Below are 11,327 nucleotides of genomic sequence, written 5' to 3'. Positions count from 1 at the left end.
TCTTTGTTCCCTTGCAATTCCTCAGATCTTTCTCCCTTCTCCTCTTTCCTTCTGCGTAGTGTAAAGGTCCAATGGTGGATCTCAAAAATCCTCAAAAACCTCTGTGCACCTTTTTTTTTCAATCAGCTGGTGTTTTCTTTTCAAAGATGGTCAACAAATCTAACATTCATTACAGTGAACATAATACTGTTAAAGTAGAGGTGACACGTTTCTTTAATCACATGTGTATGCTCATCTTTCTTCTATCAGTATATATTGTGAAGCCTGTATGTTGTCCATAACGAATGTAGTTGGAGTGTCCTCAGATTTTGTACATGGTTCATAGGTTGACCTAAGTGCAGACCAGGTCACCTAAAGTGCTATTGAGACTTTTAAAGATAGCTTTCTGTGAAATACTGGTATTTTCTAATATTATAGTAGAAGTCACTAAGGAATTTTAATATCAATAACAGCTTCCAGAGAGGTCAAAAGAAGATCTAAGTAAAACACAGTAGCCTTGATATGACAAACCTAGGGTTTTGATTTTCACCTTCTGAAGAGGTGTTTGAGAACTTTGACTGGTTCACAGGAGTAGGTCAAATTATCTCTCATGTACACCTGCGAAGTCTCTAGAGGTAGGTGTTTAAATCCTTAACAAACACACATTCTGAGATGTCCTGTAATTTCCCTGAGGTAGGCACACTCAGCAGCACCTGGTAGCATCTCTTCCATTTAGGCTGCAACTGATCTGAGAGAGAATTCTTCCCCCCATATATAATAACATAAAACTAACTTTCCTAAGAAGATAGATTTGTCGTGAATTTTAGTATTTCACACTGGGAGAATTTTATAACCACAACTATCAGAACCGATGTATCTGGTCTAACTTGCTAACATACATTATTACATCTTGAGTCTCTGATTCAAAAAGGACTTCAGATGTGAGGAAGGGTCTCCAACATAGCATTTCATGTTAATTTAGCTTTACGGTAGACTTAGGTGCCATTGTCATTATTAGGAGGACAGTAGGAAATGCTTTAACCCATGTTTTTGAGGTCTCTTGTCAAAATTTGGCTAGAATTTTCTTAAGACTACAGCTAGCTCCTTTGCTTTTCTGATGAGGTGACCAAGAGACATGAGAAGGATAGGAAACTCCGAGTACTCTATCTACCTGATGTTTCAGACAAATGAGGATAAACTGTCACTTAGAAGTGACCTTGGGAGTTCGAATTGTGGCATTTTGTGACTTTCTAGGGTGTAGGATGCCTCCTGTGCCTTTCTGTTCACATTGGAAAAGCTTTTATCCATTCTGTGAATAAATATATCAATAAAAGCTCGATGTTGGAAATGATTTGCTTTTCATAAAATTTGTGTTCCAGGATTCAAATTGATATTTTCATTCCTTTCATGTAAGAGCCAGCAAGGAAGGTGACTGAACCTAACTAGTAAGGTATTTTTGTAAACAAAGGGCAAGGTGATGAGCTACTTTTCTTCTGAGAGTGTGTATATAATGCTTTTCCGAAACATACTTAGATTATTTGTATTAAAATTCTTCCTTGCAGATTGGTAGTCATGTATTCCCTTGATGATTTTCTATTGAGAGTCCATTGTGAGCATATCCTTCCACTGTCACGTTCAGCATGACCTCTAGGTTGAATACACTCAATGTTAAGCTTGGTACAGTGAGATTTTCTTAAGATACCATTTCTTAGGTACAGACTGAGGTATTACAGCCTTTTGCAGCGATCCCTGTGCAGCAATCCTTTTTTGCTGCCTCAACTGCTAGTGCATTTTGCCTTCTAACATCATTATCTTCATTTTGGTTTTTTACAATGAATCTTAGATAACCCAAGAGTTCTGATACTTCCTGAATCTCTGTTTTTTATAATTTTTTTTGTAGTCAATGGTATATTTTATTCCAACTTGCTGCTTTTGTGCATGACAAAGGAAAACATATTTGGAGATTGTACAGATACTAACACATTGGCCTTTCTATAAGTACAAGTTCCTAATCAAAGTAAAAAGTTCAACTTTTTGAACCAATATGTTATTTTGCAATGTCTGAGTTTCTATTACCCGGGTATATACAATACAGCAAACCCTGTCTCCCTAATTCCATTTTTTTATCATGTGGATCAGTACAGGTTTATTTCATAGACCAGGTTTATTAGAATATACTTGTTCTATAGTTATCACACAAGAATGAGTTAAGCTGTTCAGTATTTGCAAGTGGCAGTGGAGTCACTGCTTTGACAATCTGAAACACTTTAACTCTTATCTCAAGCACATCTTACAACTTAACCTGATATATGTAACAACACTTCTGTTTGTCACCAACCCATTTTAAATTTTAAAGTGCCTGTGCTTATTGTAAAATTTTTACTTCAGGTGGCTGCTCTAAAGTTAGCTTGGTTGTTTCTTCCTATTGTAACAGCAAGGATACTTTAAACATGCAAGCCAGCGTGCAGCCACTTATTCTATATTTAAAAAAATGTCATAGGGGTGGATCTTATTTTTGAGGCCATATTCTTAGAGCTCTCTCAAGGGTTCCCTGACCTGCAGACCCCAAGACCACCAAAGGATGACGTGACAATGTTTTTTGGACGCAGAACTACCAGAGACAAATTGATGAGGGATGTCTGTTTATTAGGAAGAACTTGCAAGCTTATATAGATTAGAAAAGGCAGAAGGCTTAAAGGTGATCCCAACAGTACACCCACTCAACAAAGACATTAGAACTGGCTAGTAGGCATGTCTGTCTCTCTGGACCCTCCAATCAAATCACAGATCATGTTTCACATTCGGGTTTGGAAGCTGCAGCTCAGTGCATGGCTAGGTAAGCCTAGATGAACTGGCACCTAGGCTGAAAGGATGCCTGGGGCATGTTCATTACATGTGACTGGTAAACGGGATGAAAGTTGTATTTAACTCCTTAGAGTTGCTTATCAGGAAATTGATTGCACAGCTTGTCCAAGGACATAGAAGAGAGACTGGAATGTGGCTTGTCACTCCTGCCGCATACCCAGTGAGCAGGCCAGGTTGGAATCTTCAGTAGCTGAGACTATTGTGAGAAGGTTCCCCTAGGGACACGATGTGCCGTGTTCCTAGTCCGCACACATGGGTTAAACAGACAGAGATCCAGGGGCGATCTCCCACAGCTACCCTGTTTCTCTTCCATAAGTAAGTTGAAAGGATTATTCATGTTAGGAATCCCTAGGACTTGAACTTCTGTTAATAACTGTTTAACTTTCGGAAAGCTTTTTTTTAGTTCTCTGTCCTGTAAAGTGGGTCATTGTCAGGACAGATTAAAGATTCTTTGTAAAGATTTGCTTATTAACCCAAATCCTGGAAACAGTATTCTACAAAATAGTGATATTCTCAGAAAAGCCTGTGGCTGTTTATTATTGCTATTATTATTATTATCATTATTGTTGTTGTTATTATTTTGTCTGCTGTGGCCCTATGCATGTTATATATATTTGTATATATATATATGTATATATATATACACACACATATATGTGTGTATATATATATATATATATATATATATATATATATATATATTTGAATTGAAAAATAAAGGAAACTTTTCCTGGGAAAGAAAATAAGCCAGATAATTAGCATCTTAGTTGGAAATATAAGCCTTTGATGGGGAATCTCTAAATGGCTTTTCTATTAGATTCTGTGCTTAATGGGATGCAGAGGAAAGCATCTTGCAGGTAAGGGTTCAGCCGAACAACTGAAATTAAATCTCAGCCTAATTAACAGACATGAAATATTCAAGCATCCTTTGTTCTTCATTTATATTCAAAACAGAAAATATAGGAGTTTCATGGGAGATTGATATGAAACTATGAGTTCATGTATAAGAAACACATAAGAGTCGATGTGCTCATTTAGTTTTTTTGTTTTTATTGGATACTGACAACAATAAATCAATTTGCTCTTCTTTTTAAAATATTTTTAATACTTTTTTGAAAGATTTATTTTATTTTAATTGCAAAGTCAGATATACAGAAAGGAGGAGAGACAGAGAGAAAGAACTTCCATCTGATGGTTCACACCCCAAGTGACTGCAACGGCCGGTGCTGTGCCGATCCAAAGCCAGGAGCCCAGAGTCTCTTCCAGGTTTCTCACGTGAGTGCAGGATCCTAAGGCTTTGGGTCATCTTTGACTGCTTTCCCAGGCCACAAGCAGGGGACTGGATGGAAAGCGGGGCTGCCGGGACTAGAACCAGTGACCATATGGGATCCTGGTATATTCAAGTCAAACACTTTAGCCATTACATTATTGTTCAGGGTGTCAATTCACTCTTATTTTTAAGAAAGCTGTGACAGACATACTCAGATTAGCATGTCCAGGTATTCCCTGATCCTAAACTTGAACATCTAGTTTTTTATTTCATGAGAATAGTACCTAAACTCAGGGTTTTCTTAGTACATGCTAACAGCGTAAGAAATACTGTAGAGTTGGTGGAAATGAGTTTTCAGAAGACACCTTATGATAATAATAAATCTGGAAGTAGAGGAGTTAGAATTCAGAAATAATTAAAGCAGCAGAAGAGAAGAATATCTTCTTGTTAACATATATTGAAACAAATTATCATACTAAACAAATCTTTACTGGCAAAATTTACTATAATAATAAATTCTTTGAGAACAAAGGCCCTGCATGGGAATTCACCATACAGTGACTCTTGTCATGAAATTTAAGAAATTAGCACTGTTGTGTACACCAATTATCACCAAACGCCTTGGAGGTGAAATGCCTAGGCTGTGGAATCTGTAAACTCCATTGCTCTTTAGATAAGTCCATGAACAATTGGAAGTTCTCATCTCCATTCGTTAAAAGAAGGACATCCTTTATTGATGACCACACATTCATGCTGGTGCATGGATTACAGAAAGTTTTCATGAAAGAAAGCTCTCCACAATGGTATACTGGCTTTCTACAAAACAATGTTCTCTTGTGGGCTTTTCTTTTTTTTTTTTTTTTTTTTTTTTTTTTTTTAAAGATTTATTCGTTTTTTTTTATTACAGCCAGATATACACAGAGGAGGAGAGACAGAGAGGAAGATCCTCCGTCCAATGCTTCACCCCCCAAGTGAGCCGCAACGGGCCGGTGCGCGCCGATCCGAAGCCGGGAACCCGGAACCTCCCCCGGGTCCCCCACGCGGGTGCAGTGTCCCAAAGCATTGGGCCGTCCTCAACTGCTTTCCCAGGCCACAAGCAGGGAGCTGGACGGGAAGTGGAGCCGCCGGGACCAGAACCGGCGCCCATATGGGATCCCGGGGCTCCCAAGGCGAGGACCCCAGCCGCTAGACCACGCCGCCGGGCCCCTCTTGTGGGCTTTTCAAACATACTAGAATGCCTTTTGAGCTGACTCTGAGATCATTGTGTGTTACTTATTGTAACTGACATTTTGTGAGCCTGCTGTATGAACTGCTATCCATGCTGGAAAATTCTCTCATCACCACCCCTATCTATAGTATTACTAAGTACTTATTTTTTTAATCTATTTTTACCATCCACTTCTGCATGATTTGAGATTCAATGGTCAGTTTTTAAGATTGAAAGATCAGAAGTGTGTCCATAGGAATTGGTACAATACAGGTGAACATCCTCTTTGTAAGACGTGAGCGGACAAGAACAGTTTTGGCTTTACATCGCATTAATTATGCCTAAGCATATGGCTTTGATCTATTGTATTAGCTGTAGTTTTGGAATCTCAGTGTCTCTTTGTGGGTAGTCGCCGATGCTTCTTGGCCTCCCTACCCTATGCCTGAGGTCATGAGGACACATTATACTTTGATCCTGTGAAACTGGCTGAGGGCTTGGCAAACTGAGACCCCCACTTTGACGTGATGACCAACAGGTAACCTGGGACTGGATGTACATATCCTGTATTCCTCTGCTTGGAACCAATTAGGGGCTGCTTTGGTCAGCACATGTTCGCAGGTTGCTCTCATCAGGAGGGATTATGTCTAAAACTGACCTTTAAGTTGGTTGGTGGCTATGGGGGTTGAGAGAATCCATCAGGTTACTATTATTAATGCTCTGGTCTTCCTATTTATCAGCTTGTAAATAAGCCTCACAGTTAGACTCAGTGAATGGATTGGAGTGGATTCACTGGCTGACTCCTATTTAAATCCTTTCTCTGGTGGTCTTCCATGGAGCCTCCGTTGCCTCATCTTGGAATGTTTAAGGAGGATTGTGGAAAGCAATGTTATCTCCTATTTATTAAAAATAAGGTCCATTGTCTTACGAGGGCTCAAAGGGATCCCTGTTTGACCAGTCTGATAGGATGAGGTGAGACTGTTCTCTTGAGTTTGGCAAACATATAAAATAGTATATTACTAAAATATAATATATTGTGACTTACATGTGTATATGTATTATATGCAGGTGCATATAGTACATGTCTATATATATATATTGTATATATATATATATATATATATATATATATGCATGTGTGTAGCTGAGGTAGCTTGCAAACAGAAAGAATAAATATACCATATAGAGCTTGGAATCTGACAGGAAAGAGCTGGCGTGGATTGGCTCATGCCTCGCTGGGTGGGACACAAAGATTAGTTACTCCTCACCATGGTGTTGAGGATTTTCCTGCACACCCCCCCAAAAAAAAAATGTTCTGCACCTTAAATGTTGACAAATGTCTTGTTAGAGTTACAAACCAGTCTAGATTATCCTAAAATCTGCCAAGATCAGCAAAATTATACTTCAACACAACAAATGGCTAAATACTAAAATGAAATAGACACGAGACAGCTGAATGGTACCTTATAGCCATTTTAAGGTATATAGCAGCCGGTGCTGTATATAAACTAAAATTGAAATGTCAATGAGCTAATCATAGGTTGTGGTTAGGACTTACTTTTTTTTTTTTTAACATACTGGTTACTCAAAACCATGTTAATTCCATAATATTGCAAACTGCTGTTGATGTTATATTGGGACTCTTAATTGACTGGGATGATATTCTACCAGCTCTAACTTCGGACCAGAAATGGTCTCCCCAAGAAACTGTTCAACCCATCTGGACAATAAGTAGCTGGACTCTATGCTGGGTATATGTTTGCAAGGAAAGAATCTTCATTGAATTTGAACTGTAATACTGCATCAAGGTGGAGGAATCCACCAGGGGGGAGGGGAGGGGGAGGGGTGGGGGGATTCCCAGAGCCTATGAAACTGTCACATAATGCAAAATAATTAATAAAAAAAGAATAAATATACTATAGTCATAGAAGTGTGTTCATACACTTGGAGGCACATGCACAGATGACTGGTGTTTTTCCACAGCGCTCCAAATAAACAACGAATGTCATTGCAACAATCACTAGACACAGAAATTCTGAAGGCCAACCCTCACGCCAGGAAGTTAAGCTCATTGCTGATAAAACAAGCAGACAAGAGTCTAAGTGAATCCTTTGTACAGTCATGTCCCAGTCAGGTGACATTAGGAAGACTTGGGTTCATTGTGGTCCCAGTGATCCACAAAGAGCAATGCATAGAAAACCAGCTTACCTGGCACGGCACAGTAGCTTAGCAGATAAACTCCTTGCCTTTAACACATCAGGATTCCTTATGGGCACCAATTCTAATCCTGGCAACCCTACTTCTCATCCAGCTCCCAGATTGAGGCCTGGGAAAGCAGCCGAGGATGGCCCAAAGCCTTGGGACCCTGTACCTGCATGAAAGATCCAGAAGAAGCTGCTGACTCCTGGCTTCATATTGGCTCAGTTCTGACCCTTGTGGCCGCTTGGGGCAATGAATCAACAGATGAAAGTTCTTCTGCTCTGTTTCTCCTCCTCTCTGTGTATCTGACTTTCCATTAAAATAAATAAATCTTAAGAAGAAGAAGAAGAAGAAGAAGAAGAAGAAGAAGAAGAAGAAGAAGACCAGCTTGAAGTTAGACCTTTATTTTTTTTGGCTTTATTTTGTTTTTGAAGATTTATTTATTTTTACTGGAAGGGCAAATTTACAAAGGAAAAGAGAAAGAGAGAAATAATTGCCACGGTCGGGTCCATTTCCCAATTAGCCATAAAGGCTGGAGCTGAGCCTATTTTAACCCAGGAGAGATGAGCTTCTTCTGGGCCTCCCATGTGTTGCAGGTCCCAAGACTTTGGCTATCCTCTACTGCTTTCCTAGGTCACAAGTTGGATGAGAAATGGAGCAGCTGGAACACAACCAGTACACATGAGGAATCCTGACATGTGCAAGGCAAGGATTTAACCACTGAGCCATTATGCCGGGCCATAAAGCTATTTTGTTTAACCAGAATCGATATATAACTAGTCATGCAATCATTTGAGGAATTGAGAAACCATTTGCCTCTGAGGCAGCCACATCCCAAGATGGCACAACCCCATAGATACAACTTATTCCAGAGTGTTAAGAACTAGCAAAGCTAAAATAAAGATATAATCCAGGCATGTGGCTGTGGAGGCTGTGACTTTGGGAATGAAGTCTGCCTTTTATCTTCCAGTAAGAGCAGAAGTGTCAATGTTAGCCACAGCATTGATAACCACATGTTTTCACTGAGATTGCCATATGGAGTGGAAATTCAACATCCAAAATGGAGAGTGGAGCCTTCACCGTGTTTAGCGTACTGCCTTCTTGATGCTACCTGTGCATACAACACATTAGAATCAGTTAAACCGCCCTGACCCAGTAATTGATAACAGAAATGACTGAAGGAAAAATCACCCTAGTATGCCCAATCTAAGTCAAAATCTAAAACAGACAAATAAACAAGCAAAAACAAGACACAGCCAACTGCAGTCCTATCATAATAATAAAGGCTTAGTTTCCAGCTTGCTCAGTAATATAAATCATTCCTAAACATGTGTTACAAACAATCTGGAAACATTTATTAACCATCAAATATTCACAAACAGGCACAGATACTCCTGGTTTCTCTGCCCAAATCCCATCAGCGCTCACAGTTTGCTTTGGCCAGCTTCCCTGCAACCACTGCAATAGCAAATTAGAAAGCGTAAAAGGTGTAAACATTCACATTCCAGCTGATCTTTTTTAGTGTGAATGCTGAAATGAGAGACTGGGGGACAAAGAGATTTTCACGATTTAGCAGCCATATATTGGTGAGAGAGAATCCCATTGAAAAGCACACTGCTGCTTTTAGAGTGTATTTTCTCCTTTCTGAATCTACCAATATGTTGAGGGCCAGGTGGAGTCTAAATTTCCTTATTCCATCTTCTTGGCTGTTACTTAAAACTGCATGCTAAGTACACACACACAATTTATAAAGCCATCCAATTTATTTAAAAGATGAGGAAATCAGGCACATAAGTGGGCTGTGTTCAAGAAAACAAAGGGTTAAGAAGGAAGAAGATGGTGGGAAGAGTGAGAGGGAGGTATTTCATACTCTCTTACTCATCAGGAAGAAAAAAATGTCCTCCGCCATCACCAAACAATAATGACATTGGGAAGGGATTGACTGTATGGTACTGCCCTCAATTTAAAAGTGAGGGAGATACGTCTAGGAGGAGGAGTCCTTCAGTCTAGTGACAATGTACTGAAAGGCCATTTAATGAGTTTTCATAAATTCTGAGTATAACAAAAATATACACTTAGTATGTGGCTCCATTCATAAGGACGATTTGAGCAAATGGCATGTTTGAGTCAGATAACACTGGCATGTGAAATTCAAATGATAAATTTTCAGAAATAAAACTGTTTATGAGCCAGTTCATTTTTTTTTAAAGTGATGGTGTGAGGTTAACTTAAGAGGAAAATATTTACATCAGGGAAAGTCAGTAATTACCACAAGGACAGAGCAGTTTTCCTCTATGGAGGATGTTAAATACCTATCAGTAAGCTACTCACACATAAAGATTTGAAGGCAGATGTTGGAAAGTCTTGTGTCTTACCATTGGTCATAATCCTCCAATTTTCAATCTGCAATAATTAAGTCTGTGGGTGCTTTTGAAAGTCCAATATTCTGAAAATTTATATTTAATATATTTCCTTAATTATAATATGTGTACAAGAAATTACACACAATGCTATCGGAGATATGAATCTTGTAACTGAAAGTCTTTGCTAACCTGTATCATTTTTCTGTATTTCTAATTATCTAGAGCCTGTTATGCTTAGCTGGAATTATATTCCTATTTTGTTTGCCCTAAATTATTTTGTAAATTTGAAAGAACATAAATTCAAGCAGACTATAATTTCTCAACTTTATCTTTGCTTTAATAATCTTAAATCTATTCATTGGCTTTAGAAGTGATAGAAAACAAGTTAGCAACTGACTGCTGGTGTAAGGAAAAAACAAATTACAGAAGGAAAAACTGCAATTTTGGAGGTGATGAAAATATTAAGCTTATTTGCAGAAATAGTTTCTTGGATTGTGTCCTTAAGTCATGTATGATCTTGAGGTATAATTTTTAAATATGGAATTTACTGTATTTTGTTTATATGTAAAAATATTTTGGGAAATTTTGATCTTCATAAATATAACTATTTTACTTTATGTCTTATATTTGTGTGCTAGACTGAAGTATAAGAAGGGATGGATTGTCATATGTCCTCTTGTTGAACGACCTAATTATTTTTACAATAATCTCTATATTTATATGATAATAACAGGAAATACACTACTAAACTGTTGGCAACGCCCGCGTCACCACGTACCCCGAGCTGAGCGGAGGGACTAGGGTTACAAAAAAGACAACACAGTGAGACAACACAAGATAACATGCAGTACACAGAATGCCAATCGATGATAGATTGATTTTTATTGAAACTCCAGGCTTTCTTTTATACTCTGCCTAGCTCCTCTCAGTGTTTATCCAGTCCTCAAGTGGCCACCCTAAATCCTTCGAGTTCCTCCCAGTAGTGGCCACCCTAAATCCCTTGAGCTCCTCCCAGTGTTTATCCAATCCCTTGGCAGATAACTTGACAAATAGGAAGCAGGAACTTGCGGTTAAGCCAGTGGCTAGATGTATCAGGCCAAAATTGCTCATCCTGTTACCCTCTGAGAAACAAGCTAAGCTGTGGAGTTAATCCTTGAAAGACCGGGGCCTGCACTAAACATGTGACTTTCTAACATCTTCAGAAACAGTTACAGTACATTAGCCAATTATTTCTAATACAAGTTTTCATCACTTTCATTGAAGGTTAACAAGGTTTTTTCTGAAAAAATATTTAAATTTAATAATTAATATTTCATGTCTAACAGATATTGTATTTTTCAGTCATGAAAGCCTGATACATTATGAAAAATAAGTCACAACATATCAATTAACTTAAATATGAATATTGTATATGAAAGCAACTGGGCCAGTATAATAACCTTGGAGT

Source organism: Ochotona princeps, chromosome 3, assembly GCF_030435755.1.
Source record: "Ochotona princeps isolate mOchPri1 chromosome 3, mOchPri1.hap1, whole genome shotgun sequence".
Classification (NCBI taxonomy): domain Eukaryota; kingdom Metazoa; phylum Chordata; class Mammalia; order Lagomorpha; family Ochotonidae; genus Ochotona; species Ochotona princeps.
Note: the sequence above shows the minus strand (reverse complement) of the source record.